The sequence below is a fragment of the Tupaia chinensis genome, unplaced genomic scaffold, assembly GCF_000334495.1.
Source record: "Tupaia chinensis unplaced genomic scaffold, TupChi_1.0 Scaffold142543_1, whole genome shotgun sequence".
NCBI lineage: Eukaryota > Metazoa > Chordata > Mammalia > Scandentia > Tupaiidae > Tupaia > Tupaia belangeri.
In genome coordinates, this window is record NW_006202392.1 from 552,814 (window position 1) to 578,078 (window position 25,265).

Sequence of the window (25,265 nt, forward strand, 5' to 3'; positions counted from 1 at the left end):
TTTTTATTAATATTTTTATTTTAATTTACATTTAATCACATATATTTTTACAGTATACAGCATTGCTTTTTCCAAGACAAATACCATGTGTATCAGTCAAGACAAAAGACATTACTATACACGTCAGCAGCAGCAAATAACTTCATCTTTTTGTCAATTAAGCATATGTTTTTTTCTTTCCCTATTCCCCTCCCTTTCTCCCTTTATTACACACCCTCATATTGCCCCGTCCTTACTATTTCTAGTATCGACCGTTGCCCTCCCTGCTTCTATACCTTCCGAACTTTTGATTTCTGCTATAGAGCACAAATAATCAGCATATATTGACTGGGGACATACAAAGTGTGTCTCACACTCTGGCTTGCACTCTCACTTAGCATTAAGTCTTCCAAATTCGTCCACTTTGCATCAATTGTCAGGGTCTCATTGTTTTTTATGGCTGAGTAGTTTTCCATAGAGTACAGATGCCACATTTTTAATCCAGTCATCTATTTTTGGGCATCTGAGTTGATTCCATGTTGTAGCAATGGTAAATAATGTTGCAGTGAACATGAATGTGAGGGTTTTTCCTATCCTTTGGGTACATATCTAAGAGTGGAAATACTGGGCTGTATGGTAGTTTTTATTTGTAGGTTTCTTAGGAATCTCCATATTGTTCTCCAAAGTGATTATACTAATTTGCATTCCCACCAACAGTGTTAAGAAAGTTCTTTATATATATTTTTTAATACTGCTTTATTTATACTCATATTTTTTAAAAAATGACGACACTATCATGTTTACATACTTACTGATATTGGAGACAGAATTCAATAACAAGCCATATTTAAATTTTATAAAGAACACAAACATTAAAACAGATTGGTTATAGAAAGCAAAGTGGGGGGGGCATTAGCTCTAATTTTCATTTTTATTAAAGAACAGCACCCTCTGAGAAGCATCAGATCTATTAGTAATATTCATCTACACTGCAAAATAATATATACAAAGGCAAGTTAGTGATTGCACCGATTTTTATTATTTTTACTAAGCCATTTTATCTCCCTCACACTCAAGGCAACAAAATAAAACATAATCTGAAGAAAAATATGTCTTTGTTATTATTCACAATAAGAAAGGACGCTGCATCCGGCAGGCGTGGGTATTTTACACGGGGGGCAGGGAACCGCTTCTGGCAGACCAACGTACCGTTCTGATTGGGATCCACGGAGCGGCTTCCCACCCGTGTCAGGTCACGGGACTAACTCCACCAGAGCTGTGATAGACTGAGCCGTTTCTGAGGCATCTTCAGATCTCACTAAATACGAAGGGACCACACGCAAAAAGCTGTGACAAGTGATCTACGTCATCCACAGGCTCTTTCTTTAGTTAAGGTGTACTTTCTCGGGTACAGTGTACAAGTAGTCCCGTGGGCTAAGGATTGCTGGATTGATACTGGGCTGTTACAATGCAGATAAGGTACACGTCGAAATCACTGTTAGATTAAGAAACTTCCACAACCTGTTTCAATCCTTCAAATAATGGAGCAAGTTCCTTTTCTAGGCTGACAATTAGTCCTGTATTGGCATTGCTGCTGGCTATGAAACTCACCACCAAAAGTAAGTGATTAAATTGAACCACCTGGTAGGTGTTGTAGTAACTTTTGTTCTTTGAAAGTCCCAGTTTGCCCCCTTGATCTGTTGCGAGGACAAAAGTAGACAAGAAGTCAGGCTGCAATGCATGCTCTGGAGCGTTGTCGTTGGCCACTTTAATAACAGGTACTCCATCTCGATCTGACACAACGATAGCATGGAGCCCTTCAACACTCGGCAACTTTTTATACAGAAATGGCTTTAGGTCATCCACTCCTGGGTTTCTGAGCCTCCTGGTTCCTCCCAATGCCGCCTCTGGGATGGCTTCAAAGACAGGTTCCTCAAGAGAGTTCTTTCTCACCACAGCCTCACCAGCACTTATAATATATATATATATATATATATATTTTTTTATTTTAGCCATTTTAATGGGGTTAAGTGGTAGCTCATTGTGGTTTTGATATGTATTTCCCTTATGATAAGAAACGTAGAGCTTGTTTTCACATGCTTTTGGGCCGTCCATATGTCTTCTTTGGAGAATTGTCTGTTTCAGCTCATTTTCTCATCTTTTAATTGGATTGATTATATTTTTGTGGATAAGCTGCTTGAGTTCCCTGTATATTCTGGTTACCAGTCCCCTATCTGAATTGATCACTTTTATCCAGATCTTCTGGGCCTAATGAAGCCCAGGTTAACATTACAATCAGACAGCCTGACTCTCTTGACCCATTTCAAAAGCCTTATTTTCTAAGGACAGTGACAATTATTCCTATTTAGTCTCATTGACCCTCAAAGGTCTCATGCCATGATCCACACTCAGCCTCATTCAGGCAGTAATACAGATGTGCATATATGTGTCTGCCATGTGCAAGCAGACCTCTGGAACCGAACCCAGGACCTTCCCATGTGACTTCAGCATGAAGAAGCATTACAGTTCCACTGTGCCACTGCAACTGGCTTTGTCTTTGCTCTTAACTAGAAGAATGAGAAACTGAAAAGTTTTCTTTTTTTCTTAAAACTTAAAACACTAAATTGTGCTTATTTATCTATTAACTTGGTTGGTGATTTGTTTTGTTTTTTTCCCTAATCTCATCAAAATTGAAACCCTAATTCTCTTATAAATTTTAATCACTCATTTTATTGAATCAAGATGAAGTAAAAAAAAAATAATAGCTGAAGTTTGGGGGTTTTTTAGAGGTATTTTTCCTATTAGGGCACATATGCTTGCCAAAGTAACAGAGAGAGACAGAGAGATGAAAGTGAGAAATCACTCCCCACAGGGATGGCCACACAGCCATTCCTTCTCCTCTATTCTCCTCTCGGGATCTTGGACATGCACACACACACACACACCCGACATGAGTTTTAAATCACTGGGTTCAGGACTCGAAAGTGCAATTGACTACTTGGGAGTCCAATGATATAACCAATGCGCCATCTGCTGGATCCAGATAGGTGAAGTTTTCAGATAATGAATATTATTTCTTATTAAATACAGCAATCTAATTGCTACTACTTGCATCCATAGTCATAACCCCTTTCTTTAATGCTCTCAATAATAATTAGTCCTAATTCTGAAATCCAAAATAATAAGACTATCATAAAACTTAGAGTTTACATGTTGCTGGTGAGTAAATTAAAAATTTAGGTGTTACTAAATTGCTAAAACTTATTTATTTCTTATTTTTAAGAGTTTTCACATCACATGCATAGCATTCTCTTCTGTACAGTAATGGCACACCCTGAACATCACAAATCAAGAGATTTAATTCAACGATTCTCATTTCCAATGATAACTTCCTCATGATCACCTTCCCTACTCTGTCATAATCACTAGACCTGAACCTCATCATCTGTAACTCTTAACCAAATTGTCTTCAGTTTCTTTCTCTTTATTAATGGGCTATTTTCTCCCTCTACACCTTAAGTTTAGCTGTTTTCACAATGCCCTTGTAAATTTCTGCTCCTACCAGTGTAGTTGTGTATCTATTTAAAAATCCATTGAATTAATTTTCAAATTGCTCTGGTTATTGGAGATGGATTCTTTCATCAAATATTATGTAAATCCATATAAGAGAAGATATTTGTTATTTCTTCAAAACTAAGCTATCTCTTTTTAATAAGTTTTTGTCATAGGGCTTGTGCACTCACTAGAGAAACAGACAGAGACAGTGAGAGGGAAGTGAGAAATCACCCCCCAGAGGATTGGCCGTGCCACAATCCCTTCTCCTCCATTCTCTTCCTGGAATTTTTGGGTGTGCTCACACACACACAAGCACGCACACATGCACACACACACACACACACACACACACACACACCTGGCAAGATTTTCAAGTCACCAGGTCCAAGACTGGAACCACAGTTGGCCACCAAGAGGCATTAGCAAGAAGAGCAGAAAAAATGAAAATGGGACGGCAGAAAAATATAACTGGATGGTAGAAAGCAGGTGGACAAATCCTAGAAGAGTTTTAACAAACATCAGAAAGCTTGTCCTGAACAATCAATCAGAAAAGCCAAGAACCAATGCAGCACAGAATTTTCCAGAAGCACGAGAAACAAGACAAAGATATAGAAAACAGGAGGGCAGAAATTCAAAAAAAAAAAAAAAAAGACCAATCCAGATGATCATTCAGATGACCTGACACATGAGTAAGAGGAGTTTCAGAAAAAAACATGAGAGGAGAGAAAATTTTCAAAAATATCAGTTACCTAGAATCAAAGGACATGTGTTTCAGTAATGAAAAATTACCCAGAATACCTAGAAAAATGAGTTCAAGCTGATTATCAAAGCTAATCTTTGTGAAATCTCAGAATAGCATATACTAATTCAATATACAATTCAATATACAATAGCATATACTATTCAGAATTGGAAAGCAATGGAGAAGGCTTTCAAAATCCTGTGGGAAAATAATATCTAATCTATAAATCTGTACCCAGTCAAAACTATCAAGTGAAGAGCAGAATGAAGGCATGTTTTATATATCACCCATAAATTATTTCTCAAGAAGCTATTGAAGAATATGTTTCCCAAAACAAGAACCAAATACAGAGGAAAACCATATTTCCAAGTAACAGGAAATCTAATGTGGGGAAGAGTAAAAGGAATCCTCAGTAAGTCCGTAAGACAAAATCTTGGAAAGACAGTACAAAGAATTACTGGAGAATATACTTTATGGTCTACGACCACATTTGCACAATACAGTTTCCTCCCATCAACACATGTATCTCAAATCAGTAAGGAAAACTGGAAAATAAAACAACACATCTCTACCCAGAAAAATGAACAACTAACAGCATATTTGGGGTGAAGGGAAAAGAAGATTACAAATACTATCTAGATAAGTGGTGTAAAGCTAAATAGTACATTTAAAAAATTAACAGTAGCCTTTCTAACTTGTATAGGAATAAGCTTCTTATACTACCAAAGAGAGGTCAATGTAACTACAGACTATTCACGGTTGGAGAAATAGACAACCACAGAGGAAAAGATGGAAAGGTAAGTTAAAATAGAAAAAAGGATGCAAAATGTGGGCTGACTCCATGGCCACATGGTAAAGAAGCTGGATCCCTCATGGCTCATCACTGTTCTAATCCAGGCCCCAGCACCTTGAAAAACACATGAGGCACATGTGCATGCATGCTCCAAATCCCAACAAGCTGAAGAAATAGGAACAGAATTGCAGCGTGACCATGCTGGGTTAGAGGGTTGCTTTCTTCCTCTCTGGTCTTTCTTCTCTCTCTCTCTCTCTCTCTCTCTTGTGAGCACATGTGCCCTCTGGCAATTAAAAAAGAAAAATGCAACATTTGAATTCAGGAGAAGGGTATTCATAAATATTATAATTTTTCATGATGTGAACTTTGAATCATTATACTAAACCTTTTTCCTTTGGAAAAAAAATACAAGTAAAATACTATCAGATATTTATAACCAAAAAAAAAAAAAAACAATGTTTTTCAGGAAGAATAAATTAATAAAATATTTCTGTGTACAAAAGTTTTAGGGAAGAATTGAGAGGCTGGATATATATTACATACACAAGATACTAAGCAAATGGGAAAAAATAGTCATTAACTTTGTGAAAAACAAAAAATTATGTAGACAAGGAAAAATAATCATTTAGCAATACTACAGGCTTAGCTGTGAAAACTTTACATAATCATCATAATGTAAACACTAAATATTGATCCAACTGAAATTACAATATGATTTTATTAGGAATCTTAGTGTGTACAGGTACAGTCAAGGGGGAGGAAGGGGAATAAAATCTTCATTTATTCTTTATGAGAAGTCAAAAGGTAAAGTTAAAAACAGTAAGATGAACAAATGGTAATATAAGTATATTTTTGAGATACTGAGTTTATACAAAAAAAGGCAACTAAAGAAATTGAAAGTGGATGTTTTGGGAGTGAAACAGAGATAAGGGGAGAAGCTATTTAACTCCTTATACCACAGGCAAATATGACTTGTAAAAACATGTAAACCAGGGGAAAATGAAAAAATCAATGATATTCTATCTTTGAAAGAATTTGTTCAACTGTTGTATTTGTTGGATTTCTTTTTCTTAGAGATTGTATTTAGTTCCTTTTTGTATGATTAGTCACGCCATACTCTGACTTTCACATAGCTTTATAGCATGCTTACCATATTAAACTGTATTTTTCCTGTGTGAATCTCTCTCACACACGCTGTAAATTCCTAGAGGGTTTTGACTCCATTTTGTAACTCCAGCACCTGGAACACTGCTTGTTTTATAATAGGGATCAATATACTATTGTGGAATGAATAAATGAATGAACAAATGATTTATGAGAGAAATAGGATTTATTATCTGAAGGAAAATGCCACACTTCAATTATGAAAATCATGTATTGCCAAAGAACAAATAGCTTTTTATGACATTTTAAATCATTCTCCATTTTTTTCTTTTTACTCTTTTTAAAATATTTATTGTAATTTATAATTTACATATAATCATTATACATCTTTGTAGGTTAAAGAATAGTCTTTAAAACATGTTTATAGTGTATAATAAGCAAATCAAAGATATTAACATATTTATCACCTTCAACATTTAATATTATGTTGTGAACATTTGTAACCCATTCTGGAAGTATGTATTGAATCATCTATAACATTCTTTACTATAAAATACAGTTCTAAAGAAAAAGAAAGAAATTAAAAATCAAACAACAAAAAATCTTGTAAATTAATGAGGATGGAATTTTTTTTTTTTTTTGAGAGGTTTTTGCTATAGGACACATGTGCTCACCAGAAAGACAAAGAGAGACAGAGAAACAGAAAGTGAGAAATCACCGCCAGGGGGATGGCCATGCCGCAATCCCTTCTCCTCTCAGGATCTTGGGCACGCACGCACACATGCCTGTCGAGCATTTAAGCCACTGGGTCCGGGACTCGAATCACAGTCAACTACATGGGAGTCCAGCAACACAGCCATTACACCAACTGCTGATCCCAAGGATGGATTTTTGAAAACAAAGATAATCTTAAAATAGCCAATGAAAAAAGAATTTGTAATTTCCATGTAGAGGACTGTGGGAGACAGGGAATTTATAATCTGAAAAGATCTGGTATCACTGATCCACTTAGAGCTAGGTAAAATTGTACATAAAAATAGCTCATTAGGAACAGATAGAAAAAGAAATTTTTTACTCACTCACTCTGAGTTCTTGTAAGACCATCATACTGTACTGTTCATAAAGAAATAAGTCCTCGGGAACCAGCAGTTAGTGTAATGGCTATGTCGCTGGACTCCCAGGTAGTCGACCGCGGTTCGCGTCCTGGAACCGGTGGCTTAAAACTCACGCTGGGTGCGTGTGCGTGCATGCCCACGATTCCGAGAGAAGAATGGAGGAGAAGGGATTGCGGTGTGACCATCCCCCCTGGGGGGTGATTTCTCGCTTTCTGTCTCTATGTCTCTCTCTGTCTGTCTGGCGAGCGCACATGCCCTATAGCAAAAAAACCTCTCAAAAAAAAAAAAAAAGGAAAAAAAAAAAAAAAAAAAAAAAAAGTCCTCCAAAGAAAAAAAAAAAAAAAAAAAAAAAAATCCCCCAAAGTAAAAAAAAAAAAAAAAAATGGAAAAAGATGTTTAAAAATGAAAATCATTCCATAGACAGACTTAGCTATTTTTAACATTTGGGGCTTTTCCAGTTATCTAGTTTTATACAATGAATAATGGTTATAATTGATATATAAATTGAAACCTGTGGAGACAACTGTCTATCAAATAATTGGTGAATTTGTACTTAAACCTGCTTGTGTGTAAAATACTTGAATTTTCATTTTTAGCCTTTTAGTAGGGAAATTTAATCCTGACATTCAATGTTATTATCAGTATGTGTGGACTTACTCTTTTTTTCTGTTTTCTTACTTTTATGTATTTCCCTTTAAGTTGGGGGGGGTGTAGTAGTGTAGTATTCCCTTAATGTTCTCTTACTTTTATGTATTTCCCTTTAATTTGGGGGGGTGTAGTAGTGTAGTATTCCCTTAAATATTTCCTGAAGAGCTGGTTTCGTTTTGCTGAATTCTTTCAGAGTTTGTTTATCTGGGAATAATTTTATTTCTCCTTCCCACTTGAAGGCTTATCTTGTTGGGTATAGTACTCTTGGGGGAAAAAAATCGTTTCTTTCAACATTTTAAATATATCTTCCCATCTTTTTCCTTGCCTGAATTGTTTCAATTGAGAAGTCAGATGTTATTCCAATGGGGTAACCTTTGTACGTAACTTGCATTTCTCTCTTGACAGTTTTGTTCTTTTTTTTTTTTTTTAAGAAGTTTTTGCTGTAGGGCATGTGCACTCTCCAGAAAGACAGAGAGAGACAGAGAAACAAAAAGTGAAAATCACCCCCCAGGAGAGATGGCCACACCACAATCCCTTCTCCTCCATTCTCCTCTTGGGATCCTGGACACGCATGTACACACACCTTACGTGAATTTAAGCCACCAGGTTCGGGACTTGAATTACAGTTGACTATATGGGAGTCCAATGACATAGCCATTACACCAACTGCTGGTCCTCTCTTGAGGTCTCTTTTTTTATTTTCCAATTTGGCTATCATATGCCTAGAGAGGATCTTATATTGTATCTATTTGGTGTCATTGGCATTTCCTGGATATGGATGTTCGCATGCTTCTCTAAATTTGGGAAGTTTTCAGCTAATATTATCAAGAAAAAGATTTTCTATGCCTTTTCCTGTCTCTTTGCCTTCTGGAATGCCTTTTATATGGATATTTGGTGTTTAATAGTTCTAGGATTTCCCATATGTAGTCCTTATTTTTAATGGTTATTCTCCTATTCTTTTCAGTTGATTGTACTAAATCAGAGGTATTGTCTATAAGATCAGAGATTCCTTATTCTGCATAGTTTAATCTACTACTGATACTTTTCAAGGGAGGTTTTGATTTTCTGCATCAAATTCTTCATCTCCAGAAGTTCTAATTCTTTTTCAGAATGTCTATATCTTTATGGAGTTCCTAGTCATTGAAGGATTTTCTCATCTCCTGGAATTGGTTGCCTGTTTTCTCTTGCTTCTCTTGAGTTTTGTTACAATGAATATTTTGAATTATTTTTCTAATATCTCTGCAGTATCTAATATTTTATCCATTGTTAAAGAGTTATGTTATTATGTTCCCTTGTGGTAGAGGTATTTCCCAATTCTCTCCTCTTTCTTGAGATTCTGCTTTGATTTTTAGTCAACTGGTAATATATTCAATTATTCTTACCTCTACAGAGTATATTTCTGAAGCTGTGTGCTCTTGCCCTTCTCTATGGTTTGTGTTAGCTCTGTACCAATTTCCCTCCTCTACACTGGAGGGAAAGCGGGAGTGTGGAATACACAGTAGGAGTTTGGGGCACAGGTTTTCAGAGGGGAGTTTCTCTCCTTTTAGTGCTAGAAGGTTTGTGGGAAGAGAATTCCTTCAGAATATCCTATCTTTGGGTGTTTGAGTCCTATGTACCCAAGCCTTTCTGCTCCCATTGTGGATAAAGATTGAGCTGGATAGGTAGAATGTAAAGTGATAGATTACTTCATGCAGTGCTATTCACCAGATGCACAAGAGTTGTCCCTCATCTCACACAGAGGGCTGGGCAAGGGTCCATGATGACCTCAAGCTCAGCAGCTTGGCCCTCCCTTTTGCTCTTGGATGGGTGAGGGGCAGAACAGCATCAGCATACAAGGGGCGTCAGCACCTAACTTCTAGCTACTATTTCTGGGATTTCAGAAACCAGGTGTTGGTTCTTAGAGGCCAGAGCAAGGCTGGAGTAATCTCTCCTCCCCCACAGTAGGTAGGGTGGGGGTCCCTGATGAGCTTAAACCAATCGACTTTGGCCTCCCTTTTGCTCCTTCTAGCTCCTCTGTTTCTGTGGTAGCAGAAACCAAGTTTTGTTTCTTGGAGGAAAAATAACTTTTCTGGAACAATAGTAATTTTTAAGTGTGGAAGTTTTTAATATTAAAAATTTATACAATTTTAAACTTTATTCCTCAAACTAGAAAGCACAGAAATAAAGACAAATTATATCAGTAATTATTTTATTTATACATACTTGTATATATAATGTCTTATTATAAAGTTCTCAATACATTCCATTATTCACATTGTCTGTTCAACATGCCTGGCTAGTAGCCACATCAGAGATTAACTATGTAGGCAACTATTACAATCATTTGTTGTGCTTGGTATCCACAATATCAGCATGGTATATATTAAAAATTCTACAGTTATTTAGGATAATTTTTCCAAAGAAGAAACCCAATGTTAGTAAAGGGCTTAAAAGACTGATGGAAAAAAAATAATAGTCAACAATTCAGCATTTTTCATTCACAAGCAGTTCTTCAATACCTTCTATATTCAGAGAGCTGTATCAGTCAAAATCATTGTAGTCACTGAGCCATAAATGTAAATGATTCAAGTCTTTCCCCTACCACTCTTCTGAGACAACATATGGGAAGACTGTCCAACTCAAGTACTTCTCTTGCCAAAAAATCGTAATCAGTGGAAAGAATCCAGAGAAGAGTGACTAAAATGATTAAAGGAATTATGGGATTCATTTTGTGATAACAGATTGTGGAAGCTAAAGTTTACTAAGTACCAGCAAGGGGAAACAGTATGTTGTTTACCTCTAAATGATTTCCTTCTAATGAATTATTGAGCAGAATTGGAAAAGCAAAAGACACAAATTAAGTAAAGGATTTAAATGATACCTTCATTGTAGGAAAAACAGTGAAGAAAATGAAATCACAATTATTCTGGTTTTATTTCATTTTTATGTATACAGTATGATGTATGAAACACAAAGTTTTTTTTTTTTTTTTGAGAGGTTTTCGCTATAGGGCATGTGTGCTCGCCAGACAGAGACATAGAGACAGAAAGTGAGAAATCACCCCCCAGAGGGGATGGTCACGCCGCAATCCCTTCTCCTCCATTCTCCTCTCGGGATCTTGGGCACGCACGCACACGCACCCGGCGTGAGTTTTAAGCCACCGGGTCCGGGACACGAACCACAGTCGACTACGTGGGAGTCCAGCGACAAAGCCATTACGCTAACTGCTGGTTCCCAAAACACAAAGTTCTTGTTTTCTCAGTCTAACTGCTAACAAACAGGACCAAAAACATGATGAAATAAAGAGAATAATTTATTTGTGAGAATACAAGGTGAGTCCAGAGAAGAAAAGTTTTTCCCACTACTTCCACCAGTCACAGACATGTGGTTTAGAGTCAGAATAAGGTCATGTCACCGGTAACAGAAGGATACTTCCATCTGTCTCTGTCCAGATTTGTGGTTGTGCTAGAAGCTATATGAATTTTTCTTGTCTTTCATATGTTTCCAGGTGTGAAAAACACAACTGGAAAACTACCACAGACACCATTTATTGAAGAGAATATGGTGCAAAATTTATGAAGGGTAATATTTGAGCTCTCCCAGTAGTTCTGGGACTCTGAGTTACAAAAGCCCCCAGAATTTCCCTCCATGCAACCAGCCTCCACTTCTCAGGTCATTCTGAGCTCCAGAAACAGTTCATTTTCTAAGAAAACAGTAGACTTGCTTAAAAAATTGAACTTGAACATCTATCAGAAAAAAAAAAAAAGTTGGGGTGAGAATGAATAGAGGGTCAGTGAATTCAGGAAGCAGGGAGAACATACATTGACAGACAACATGAATTATTCTTTCCTTTTCATTTGTTCTTGAACGGGGATTTTTCCTATAATCTGCCCCTTCTATAAACCTAATTATGCAACGCATAGAAAACAATGTAATACCCTAAAAAAAGAATGATAATTATGCCAAGTTGATACAATAAAAAGCTAGTATAAAACCATTTTAATTAGCATTTTCAGTGATTTGCACGTATCCTTAAGCATTCATATATTTAGCACAAACTTCATAAAGTTAAATGAACTCAGTCGTGATTTTGAAAGCATGAAATTCTGAATTCCAAGGCACATAAGGAGCTTTTTAATCACATATAATGAATTAAAAATTATTCCAAAACAGCCAAAGTTATTTTAGGAAAAGAAGGAGAGTGCCACATAATACATTTTTATAGCGCCATTAATTTAGCAGATTTGATAGCTAGTGTTGTCCACGTTTCCTTTTTTAACCAGTGACCTCATTCTATTTATTGGGATAGTGCTTCAAAATGTTTGAGAATTTCAAAACCCTTTATTCATGTGAGTATGATGATCAGTATTGGCCATGTTTAATAATACACTAACAATGAACATAGTAATGGTAGCATAACTATGTTTGAGAAAAGTAACAATACTCTCTATCCATAAAAACATAAAATAGACAATTGGCATTTTATATTTTGCAGATCTATCTAACATCTCACTTAATAGAAAAGCACGGGAATCTTTGTGCTTTTACATTCCTTTTTGCTACAATAGCACATGTCTTACCATCACTGGAAATCTCTACTCTATACTCATAAAAGAATGAAAGTGAAGGCGACAATTAGTGTCTTAGTATTATTACAAAAATAATTTAGACTTTACAGCCTCTTTAGAAGATCTTGGTTTTCTCTAGGGTCCCTGGACCACTATGAGTACTGCCTCTATAGTCAGATACTAAGCAGATTAAGACCTGAGTTCTGGGATCAGCAGATGGTGTGGTGGTGAAGGCACTGGACTCCCACATGGTCAACCATGGTTCAAGTTTTAGACCTGGTGACTTGAAAATTATGCCAGGTGCAATGCATTCTCAAAGTCCAATGAGGCGAATGAAAGGATCGAGGCATGGCCATCCCTCTGGAAGGTGATTTCTCACTTTTCTTCCATCTCTCTGCAGCAAGTGCATGTCCCCTGTGGCAAAAACCTAAACAAACAAACAAACAAACCTGAGTTCTACAAAGAGGAAACCTTGCCCCTCAAAAGCAAAGTACCTAATTTTCTTGACTGAGTTCCATATGTGCGAAATTAGGTTTAGGGCAAGACAGTCTTTTAAGTTTGTCCTAACTATAATATTCTGTGATTTTGCACAGTATTAAAGAAAGGGCAATCCATTCACAGCCTCCTATACTTATTTATGCGTCAGAGGTATTTCAAGTTTTATGTACCCCTTTACTCACAAGCTGTAATTGTCATGCAGTTTATAAGGTCATTTTCCTTATAAATGTAAAGAGAAATTGACCTTATAAATTAATTCTAATGAAGCACCTAGCATTACTAGCCTAACCAAGAACTATAAAGTTTCTATGTGTAGAGTATTTGAAATAGTAAGACATGAGGACATTCTGAAATACAATTTGGGATACTGAAATTTAAAAAATAATAAATTGATGAAACCCAACTAAATTCTCTAATTAATAGTATTGCACCGAGATGATAAATATTCCATGGTTTTGATAAATGTCATCTGTTTCTGTAAGATAACATAAGAGAAAGCTTGGAGAAGAGCATACAAGAACTCTTTGTACTATTTTTGCAATTGTTCTGTAAATTCAAAACTGTTTTATAAATAAATAAATAATCAACGTGGTGTTCTAAGCATTGTAACATCACCATGAGATGTTGAGATCATGGGACGGGAGGAGGTTGGCGAGACCCTTCAGGTCCCTCCATAGCAACTTTCTACTTGCTCTTTTTTTTTTTTTTTGTCATTCTTGGCTTTTTTTTTTTATTATTATTATCATAATCTTCTTTATATTACATTGGATTACATATAACTTTACATTGACTTCCATTGCTTTTTCAAAAGGGAATGCCATGCATGTCAGTCAATACAGAGGCATCGATCTCCCCGCTTTATCATTCAAAGTCTTTTCCATGCATTTCCCAATAATTATTATTATTATAATTTTTTAAAACAGTCAATCACTATTTCTCATTTTGCTTGTTAAAAGACTTCACCCATCATGAAATACTTCCCAGACCAGTCCAGTTGAGAATACTATACACGTCATCTTCAACAGATAATAAACCATATCTGTTTCTCACTAACATCCCCTCTATTGTTCACTTGCTATCTTTCTCTATCCTCTTCTCTTTTTTTTTTATAGTTTATTTTTTATTATAATTTTTTTTTCCCATCGCAACACACAAATGAATTTTCCATCCAATATATACTGTGCGTTGGCTCAATCAAGCACGTCAACATATATGTTCTCAGCAAATAATTTCCCAATTCTTGTGTCCTGCATACCTTGCCTTTTGTTTTACCATCCTAGATTCCCCATCCCCCTCCCTCTGTTATGACCCATCCTCCTCCCACATTGTCCCTGTCATCCCCGATTGCCCTCCGTGCCTCACCCCTCCCCAAATGATCTGTCAGTGATCTTAATTAGTCTAAGTCTCTCCAATAGTTATCACAGCTGACACATGCCTCTACATGAACTCAAGTCTGACTTTAGGCCTAAACCCCATTGGGTAAAAAGAGCATACTATAAAGTAGAACCCAACTGGGCCCATACCGCTCACTGCAGCCATCAAATATCCTTTTTTTTTTAAATGGTACGAATAGTTTTACCGTTTTTTTTGTTTGTTTGTTTTTTGTTTTCGTTTTTTTTTTTTTCCCTAACATTCCTTCCCTGAGCATCATCACAGCGTACTAAATGTAATCTCCCATCTAGAATAAACTGCACAGTGACCCAATCAAGCATGTTATCATCAATAATATTCCACTTCTACTTTCTTGCTTATGCACATATATGTTTTTTTCCTCTTCCTCTTTTTTTTAAATTTTTTTTCCTATGTTTGTCCCTCTGCCCTGTCTCACTCTCCCATTACAATATCCCTGCTATATACAGTTGTCTTCCAGAAGAGGTACTGAAAAAGTGATACATACAAGTAAAGGGAGAGAGGCCACAAGTTCCAACCATCAGCTCATAAAGTTTTTGGTAATAGGGAGCATAAACTCCACTCAGGGTTGGATAAGGAAGGGTCTCCGGCAGATCCACAAGTGTAGGTGAGTCTCCAAGGAATGCAGTTTCAGGAAAGCAGTTCTGGTACACAGGGATAATTATCAGCTGATGCGGCACAGCAGTCATCTTGTAGTTACCAGGAATGGTGTTGTGGGGGTCTGCAGTGTGAGTTGTCCTTGGGTATCTGGCTTCCTTAAAAATGGCAGAGTAGTTCTTGTTTTCCCCTGAGGTAATGCAGGGCTGGTAACTATCATCTTCTTAAGTTGCAAGTTCTTCAACCTTGTTTTCGGCCTCCGGGCCATCCCGGGCCAGAGCCCCCGCCCCCCGCAACTGTCTACTTGCTCTTCAGGCCCTCACTGTTACCTAATCATTTCTCAAAAATCCAAGAGTAAAAGGAAATAGCTCAGGTACACTAGCCTCCTGAATTCTGGCCGAGGCCTGCATCTGTTTCATTGTGCCAGTTAGCATGAATCCACGTGTACCAAACATGTGTCTTACAGTGATACCTCGTTAACTATTACTCACATGTGGCTTAATCTCCTCTCTCTCCTACATGGCCTTGGGTTTATTTGGTCTGCATTAGAGTTGAAAGTTTTTCCTGGTTTGACCAAAACATTGATCTCTCTCAAATATATGAGATCTTTTCAGGTCCATGTGTTAATTTTAATAACGCAATAGAATTTGTTTAATATAAGACTTCAAATTTTGTAGACTTTTAAGTATTTTAGTGACTTGCCTAGTCATATCCTAGTTAGAAATATAATAATTGGAACAGTATTAATCATGATTTTTATGCCAATAACACCGTTGAAAGAAAATAGTCTGTAAACTAACTCATTATGTAGACTTGCATACATTTTTAATGAAATCTAACTCACATTTTAATCCACATCTCCATAAAAGAATGGGCAGTCAGTTACAAATTTATTATTCCTTAAATACTTTGATCAGTCTGTGATATGATCTGGCTTTCAGGAGTTCATACTGCTTTGAATTCTGTGTTTATAAAACAGAATGGCCAAGAACATGTGACTTAAATAAATGTGCAATTGAAAAGGAAATTACCCAGGACACAGTTCCTCAGTTTACAAACTACCGGTCCTGTCCCGTTTGTAGGGGCTTCCCTGTCACTCCCCATGGGATCTATAATGAATCCCATGGCTCTGACAGATGACCATGAGTAGGTGAGGGAAATATTCCCTATCCAAGCAGCTGAGGTGAGTATCAGGACTTCCCAGGAGAAAGAAGGCGCTTTTTCCAAAGTATAAAGGTTATTGTGGTAAGCAGAATTCTGAAGACAGATCCCTTAAAATCGTTTTCCTCTAGTTATGCAATCAAACACTACTATAAATTCTACTGCAAAGAGATCTTTATAAGGCAATGAAAATCCCAAATCACTGATTTTAAAACATAGAGATAGTGTGGGTGGTTTTCATCTAATTCCATGAACTCTTTAAAAGTAGAGTTTTCTCTGGCAGATAGCAGAGGAAAATTCAGACACTGGGAGTGAGCAGGATGCAGTATACCATTGCTGACCTGAAGACAGAAAGGTCATGTGATAACCATGAGAGAGGCCTCCAGAAGGTGAGGGCAGTCCCCAGCTAACCACCAGCAAGGAAAGGGAACCTCAGTCTTGCAAATTAAAACCGAATGTACTTCCAGTTTCAAAGAGCATAGAAGTACATTCTTCCCCAAAACCTATATGTGAAGGTCGAGTTTGTGAGACCCTAATAGAAGAGAACCCAGTTGAACCCATCCTGACTTCTGATTATAAAACTTTGAGACACTAAACATGTACTGTTAATTTTTTTTTATTTGCTTTGGGGGATGTGTGCTCACCAAAGAGAGAGAAAGAGAAGGAAAGTGAGAAAGCACCCTACCCCCCAGACCCCAGCTGGGATGGCTATGCCACAGTCCCTTTTCCTTCATTCTCGTCTCATGACTTTTGGCATATGTGCACATGCCCCTAGCATGTTTTTTAAGGGTCTGAGACTCAAACCTCATAGTTGGCCATGTGGGATCCAGCTATCTTAACCACCACTCTACTGCCTAGCTCCAGTAGATGTCTTTATTTTTTTAGATAGATTTTTTTGCTATAGGGCACGTGCACTCACCAGAGAGACAGAGAAAGACAGAAAGCGAGAAATTAACACCCAGGAGGGATGGTCACACTGCAATCCCTTCTCCCCCACTCTCCTCTCAGGATTTTGGACACATACGCATGTGCACCAGGTGTGAATTTAAACCGCCAGGTCCAGAACTTGAACCACAGTCCACTAGGTGGGAGTCCAGCAACATAACCATTACACCATCTGCTGGCCCCAATAGATGTCATTTTAAGTCTCTAAATTAGAGATAACTTGTTATGCAGCATTAGGAAGCGATAATAGTTACAGACAAAGATCAGGAATAAGACTGGCTTGAACTTCTCAACAGCAAAGCTGTAACCTAGAAGAAAATGGAGGGCTGCTTTTGGAATGCTGAGGGAAAGCAAATTCAAGTCTAAGACCGTCTTTCAGCCAAACTATCAAACAAATGTAAGGATTTACCAAGATATTCCAAAAACACAGTATTCTTCATGATAAAGCCTGTCTTAGGAGGTTACTGGAAGATAGCCTCCACTGTAAAGAAAGTAAACCAAGTAAGAAATGGAGTTCAAGGAACAGGAGATTCTATTCATGGAAGAAGTCCCAGGATGATGGCTGTGCTTAAGTACCAAATCTGAAGGTCTGAAACAGATTTTTCAAAACGATGGGCCCTATAAGAATACCTGGTGGTTCTAAATGGATTAACAAAGCTTGAGCAATAATCCCAGAAATAGACAAGTGGGACTATATCAGATTAAGAAGTTTCTGCACCGCAAAGGACACAATAACTAGTGTGAATCAACAACCCTCAAAAATGGGAGAATGTTTTTGTTTAATATGCCTCAGATAAGGAACTGATAACCAGAACACACAGGAAACTCAAGGGACTTACCTCCTCCCCCGCCAAAAAAGTCTGACCCAATTAAAAGATGAGAAAATTAGCTGAACAAATATCTCTCTAAGGAAGACATACAAACAGCCAAAAAAATATATGAGGAAATGCTCAACATCCCTCATCATAAGGGAGATGCAGATTAAAACCACAATGAGATATTACCTAATCCCTGTCAAAATGGTGAATATTAAAAATACAAAATGTGATAAGTGCTGGTGGAGTTGTGGTGAAAGGGGAACTCTCTTGCACTTTTGGTGGGAATATAAACTGGTTCAGCCACTGTGGAAAACAATATGGAGGTTCTTCAAAGGTGTGCAAATAGACCATTTGATCCACAATCTCACTTCTGGGTATCTACCCAAAGGACAGGAGGATGCTCAGTCGGAAAAGCGCTTGCATATCAATGTTTATTGCAGCATCATTCACAATCGCTAAGACATGGAACCAAACTAAATGTCCAAAAACAGATGAATGAATGGGAAAAGTGTGGCACATATACTCTATAGAATACTATTAAGCCATAAAAAACAAGACCCAGGAATTTTATAGAAAGTGGTTAAATATGGAAGATCTATTGCTGAGTGAAGCAAGCCGAGCTATGAAAGAATGATGTTGTATGTATCCACTTAATATATACCAACTATCCATACTTTATGGTAAAGATTGAAATATTGGAGAGCATAAAAGCAGTGAAAATAGTTATGGATATTGAAGACAGTATGGAACAGGGAGGTGGGGGAGAAAGGAAGAGAATAGAGAAGGATAGCAAAAGAACGAGTAGAGAGGCATAATATTAGTGGGGCACAGAAATGGTTTATTACCTGTTCATGATAACATGTATAGTATTCTCAACTGGACTGGTCTGAGAAGTATTTTTCATTTTGGGTAAATTCTCTTTACAAGTCAAATGATATATAGTGATTGAATGTTAAAAAATTAAGAAGAATAAATAATAAAAATATGGAAAAAATAATAAAAACCTATTTGATAATGATGTGGATAGTAATGTATTTGTCTTGACTGATATGCATGGTAATCATGCTGGAAAAAGAAATGTAATACATTATACAGATATACATGTGGTTAAACATAATATAATTTTTGGGGGGGAAAGGTTTTTGCTATAGGGCACGTGTGGTCACTGGAAAGACAGAGAGACAGAAAATGAGAAATCACCCCTCAAGGGATATGGCCACGCCGCAATCCCCTCTCCTCCATTCTCCTCTTGGGATCTTGGGCACACATGCACATGCGCCTGGTGTGAGTTTAAGCCACCAGGTCCAGGACTCAAACCATGGTCAACTACATGGGAGTCCAGTGACATAGCCATTCTCTAACTGCTAGTCCCAATATAAAAATGTTTTAAAAGGGAAAAAAAAATCACAACACAAACTTTGTGCTATCATCACATTGGTTTGGAACTGATCAGATGGCCATCTTACTGCAATAGAGAATAGGAAGTATTATCTCTACTCTGCTTAGTCATATGCCCAGCTGGAAATCATGGTTTCTATAACATAGAAAGCATCAATGAATGGGGCCACTAGAAATATCTGGCCCAACAGGGGTTTTTTGTTTGTTTATTTTATTTTATGATTTCTTATTTACATTTACTTGTTGTAGATCTTTGGGGGACACTGCATGGATTTCCAAAGCATGCATGCAGTACACAATACTAATATAAAGAATAATACTGTTAGTTTGTCAGAAAAGTTATGACGTATTTTTCTGTTTTTCTATGTAAAAATGCATCATGACTTTTCCCACAACCCAATATACTAATTGTTTTAAATAAAGAATACCACATTTGAAAAATATGTATGATTGGCAATATCTGTTTCACTCACTTGTGGTATGTTGTTCCACAACTCAACTGTCCCATATGCTTTCATTCCTGTGTCTGTTAAATACTTCTTTTCCCTCATCACTTTCCCAGCTTACCCCAGTGCTATGCAGTCCTTGGTATCTAACAATTATCATCTCTATTTCTGTGTCTTCAAATCTTTCCATTTCTGGCATAGATATATATTCTGACATTCAATATATATATTGAGGAAGAACATAGTGTTTTTCTTTCATAGTCAGGCTTATTTCACTTAGCATTACATCTTCTAGATCTGACCACTTTGTGTCAAATGATAGGATCTCTTTATTCTTTTTTAGAGAGAGATTTTTGCTATAGGGCACATGCACTTGCTGGAGAAACAGAGAGACAGAATGCAAGAATCAACCCCCAGGAAAGATGGCCACATCACAATCCCTTCACCTCCATTCTCCTCTTGGGATTTTGGGCAGGTGTGCACACACACCCTATGTGAGTTTCAAGCTGCTGGGTTTGGGACTCAGACCATGGTTGACCATGTGGGAGTCCAGTACCTTAACTAGCACACCACCTGCTGTCCTGATCTTGTTATTCTTTGTTACTGAATAGTATTCCATTGTATATATGTACCACAATTTGTTAATTAAGTCGTCAGTCATTGGACACTTAGGTTATTCCATATCTTAGTTATTGTAAATAATGCTGCAATAAACATGGATGTTAAAGTGTCTTTCCAACCGAGTGAGTTCCTGTCCTTCAGGTAAATACCCAGGAGTAGGATTACTGGGTCATTTGGTAGTTGTATTTTGAAGAACTTTCAAATTGTTTTCTACAATGGCTGTACTAATTTACTTTCCTACCAGCAGTGCAGAAGGGTTCCTTTTCCACCATACCCTCACCAGTACCTGTTTCTTAAGTGTTTTTTTATTTCTTTTTGTTGTTGTTGTTGTTGTTTTTAACCAAAGCCACAATACTTTTTGATTTTGATTTGCATTTCTCTTATGATAAGAGATGTTAAACATTTTTATGTGCTTTTTGGTCATTCATATGTCTTCCCTTGGGAGTTGTTTTTTCAGATCACTTTCCCATTTTTTTAATTGGATTAACAGTTTTTCTGCAGGTGATTTGTTTGAATCCTCTGTATATTCTGGTTATTAAAACTTTATCTAACATATATTTTGCAATTTTTTTTCCATTCTATAAGTTTCACTTTACCCTATATGTTTATTTTGCTTTGCACAGTTTTTTAGTTTGATGTAATCCCACTTTTCTATGCTGGGAGCTGTTGTCCATTTTAGTGGTCTTATTTAAGAAATCTTTACCTAATCCAATGTCTTTAAGTATTTCCCCTGTGTTTTCCATGAGTAGTTTTATAGTTATAGATGTCTCCAGCTTTATTCTTTTTGCACAGTATTGTGTTGGCAATACAGGATCTTTTATAAACGCAGACAAATTGTGTCATTTCCTTTTCTATTTCCGTCAAGAACGTTACTGGCAATTTGATAGGAATTGCATTCAATTTATAAGTTAATTTGGGTAGAATCTTCCAATCCAGAAACAAGGGATTTCTCTCCCTTTTTTTTTTTTTTTTTTCATCATTTTTAGTGAGTCTATTGGGCCTGCCTAACCTTCCTAGGGCAAGTTGACCTCCTTTCATATAGGCAGGTACACAAGACAGAGAAAGCCCCAATGGGGTATGGTTCTACCACAATCCCTTCTCCTTCTTCTCTCTATTCTTTTAGGATTTGGGCACAGACACATGCATATACATCCAGCATGTTTTCCAATCCATTAGCACTGGGACTTGAACCACAGTAGTACATGTGAAATCCAGCTTTCTATGCAAAGAGTTCCACTGTTGTGCTATGGAACTAGCCTCAGACATACAATTCCAACAATTCGTTCTGTTTCAGTTCCTTTTCTAGTCATCATTACTCCATTAGTTCATTCATGCTTTCATTCATTTTTTTCTGAAGATGGCTTTTTCCAGTATGCTCTAAAGATTACAGGGTCTCTAAAAGAAGATGGTGCTTTTTACAGTTGATGTGATATGTGTTTAATTAAATAAAGTAAGATAATCAGTGCCATTTTCCTTTGAAAATTTGGAAAGTTATCAAGTAAACATCTGTTCTGTTCTTATTCTCAATTAGTCACTAACTAAAAACATGCAAGCTGATTTTCACAATGACTAATCATGTTTCTGAAGCCTGCCTAAATAAATGGTAGCTCATTAAAGATCCAAAATACTTGCTGAGTCATATGTGACTCACATAGCAGAGTCCATTAGTCAGGAATGACTTATAGAAAAATATTGCTAATATTAGGAAAAGGTTAACCATGTGACCGAGAAAATAAAATATAGTGCTAAGCCTATAGTTTTTGAAACTTTTCTCAAAATTGGAGTAGAAACTTATTTTCCAAGTGACAAAAAAAAAATGAAACAAAAAAAATTTATTTATACAGAAGAAAGCATAAATGAATTAATCATTTGGTATTAGCCAGAACTGAAGAATATAATCTAACTTAAAGATGGTAGCTCAGGAAATAATAACCTTTAAAAATACCAGCCACAAACAAAAAATAGAGACTATTAGCTTGATACAAAAGATGTGGAAATACAATTAAGCATTCACAACACAGACCTATGAACTCTTGGTTTGTATTAATATCCTGGTTTCTGTTTTTATTTTTAGTAAATGGCTGAACAAATATTTTAGAATATATAATCTCTATCAGGTGTAGTGGGAGTGAAAAAGATAAACCAAATACAGATCTGGTCTACAGGAATCTGCCATTCTGTAGGAGCAAAGAGACATTTCTCAATTATCTTAACCCAAAGTTGGTGTTAACTACATGAGAAACACAGATTTTTTTTTTAATTAAAATAAAATGGGATCGACACATGGCATGGTGGTTAAGGTGTTGAAGTCCCACATGGCCAGTCAGGCTGCTTGAAAATCACACCAGGCACATGTGTGTGCCAGAAATCCCAGGAAGAGAAAGGAGGAGAAGGGATTGCAGCATGGCCGTCTTCCTAGGAGGTGATTTCTCACTTTCCCTCTCACAGTCTCCCTCTGATCTCTGGTGAGCACAATACCTTATGGTAAAAACAAAAAATGATAATAATAGAATAAAATAAAAAGGGAGAAGCAGTTAATGCAAAGCTCTTGTAGGAGTTAGCATTGGAATACAACCTTGAAACAAACTGGGATTTGTACTTGTTAAGATGAGGATGAGGAAGAGGAGGTAAAACCAAAGCACAGAGCTGTCTGTGCTCTGCACAGAGTGGATACTAAATGTAAAAATGTGTGAAAAAAAAAAAAAAAAAAAGAGAGAGAGAGAGAAACAAGAGTGGTAAAGACCTTGATTTTGAAAGACCTGTTTACATGCCACGAGAGGACTTCAAACTCTTGGTTATACTGCTATTATTGATTTAGCAAGATATTAAACTAAATTGGAACTGTGCATTATACAGAACAATTCATTGAGGGAGTCCCTTTGTAATGTGAATTAAAGCAGAGACTGGATACTAGGGACCTAACTAGGAAATGCTTATAGCCATGTAAATGGGCATCTGAGCAGAATCTAAAAAGCCCCCCCAAATTCTCAGCCCTTATGCAAACACAGTTTCTCCCAGTGATTCAATCCAACACTAACCTAAGTGTTACTGTGAAGGGGTTAAATTATGTATAATTTAGGCCCCAAATCACTTAGAGAAATTATCCAGCAGGGCCTGCCCTAGTCATGAGTCCTTTCATCAGAGTCCAGAAATCAGCAACTGAAAGGTTAGTTTCAAAGACTGAGAGAGATTTGACAAGGGAGAAGTTTTCTACTACTGACTTTGAAAATGGAGCGGGCCTTGTGGCAAGGAGGGCTAGTGGTTTCTAAAAGCCGAGAGTGGCCCCTGGCCAACAGCCAGCAAGAAAACAGGGGCCTCAGTCTTACAACAAAAAGACTTAAAATGACATGTATTTATGATATCACAGCTTTCGTAGGCAAGATGCCCTGACACGAAGTGACTGAATTCTGTGCTCATGGTACCACAAGGCTCAAATCCAGGATTTGAAAACTGCATCCAGGTCAGCTTCCTAGAATAAAAATACATTTCAGTCAGCTTCAGTTATTAGAGATTTACCCAAAGATTTAGAGTAGAATGTCTTGATGAACTGAAAGCACTTTATAATTATTCACTCAACAAGTTAAAGATGAAAAGGAGTTAAGTACCTATCATGTAAATTAGCTAAACTAACTCATAAAGAATAACAAAGGTGAATACTGTAAACTGTGGAGTTAAGAAAACTGGATTTATGGTTATTTGGACTGTGTAATATTTAATAAGTACCTTGATCTCTTTCAGTCTTACTTTCCTAACCTGTAATATGAAAAAAATTAATGGATCAGCGAGTGGCACAGTGGCTAAGGCAGCTGGATCCCACATGACCAACTGTGTGATTGAAGTCCCAGACCCAGTAGCTTGAAAAACATGCAGGGTATGTGCCCAAAATTCCAAGAGGAGGATGTAGGAGAAGAGACTGCAGTGTGGCCACCTCCCACTGTGTTTTCTCACTTTCTCCCTCTCTCTCTCTCTCTCTCTCTGCACCTTTCTCCAGTGAGTATACTTGTCCTCTGGTAAAACTTAAAAGAAGAAATAATAAAATTCATCCTGGACTTCCAATGGTAAGGTCCAAAAAAAGAAAAAGAAAACAATTACTGTACTAATCACTTCACAAGATTGTTACTAGGACCAAACTTACTCAATTACATCTTTTATTTATTACTATAGTCATAGTTATTTTTCTGCTATCTGTAGATTGCCTAAATGCAGTTAAAATAATCTGAAATACGATTGTAAAAATTTAAAACCTTTTACTTTATTTCTGATGCTAATCAACAGCACACTGAAAACAGTACTAAACACACATTATAGAACTACAAAGTAAACAGTTTGGAAGACCAATTGATAGTAAAATAATTCCCTTTTTTCCTAATAAAAAGAACCCGTCGTTTAATCATTATCATCCAAATATATTTACAGAGCTATGGTCTATTTGCATCCCCTCCCAAAAAAATTTCATATGTTAAAACCCTGACCCCCAAAATGATGATATTGGGAGAGGGTCTTTGGGAAATGACTAGGTCAGAATGGTGGCACTCTCGTGAATGGCATTAATGCCATTGTTAAAGATAGCCCAGGAAGTTCTTACAGCCCTTTACCATGTGAGGGGACAGTGAGGAGAGCACTGTCTGTGGAGAAGCAAGCCCTCACCAGATGCTGAACGTTTTCATCCTTGATCTTGAACTGCCCACCTCCAGAACTATGAGAGAAAGTTCTGCCATTTATAAACTATCAAGTGTATTTCGCTATGTAGAGTAAACAGACTAAGACAAGAGGGTTTTTAAAAAGGCTAATATTTATCTTATAAAAATCTTGAATTTGGATGTCAAAAAAAAGGGAAAAATAAACAGTAATCCACGCATCTTGACCACTTTAAATTATATTTGAGACT

The 25,265-nt window shown here is 36.9% G+C and overlaps 1 long non-coding RNA gene and 1 pseudogene across 3 annotated transcripts in view; both read right to left on the reverse strand.

Moving 5' to 3' along the window:
• Positions 1–1,472: 1,472 nt before the first annotated feature.
• LOC102475191 (ragulator complex protein LAMTOR3 pseudogene) lies at positions 1,473–16,113 on the reverse strand (annotated as a pseudogene).
• Positions 16,114–23,236: 7,123 nt separating this feature from the next.
• Positions 23,237–25,265, reverse strand: part of LOC102470387 (uncharacterized) — a 52,730-nt gene continuing 50,701 nt past the window's right edge. For all 3 annotated transcript variants that reach the window (XR_003547029.1, XR_003547027.1, XR_003547028.1), the window contains one exon: positions 23,237–23,846. This is a non-coding gene — a long non-coding RNA (uncharacterized LOC102470387). The remainder of the gene's footprint in view (positions 23,847–25,265) is intronic.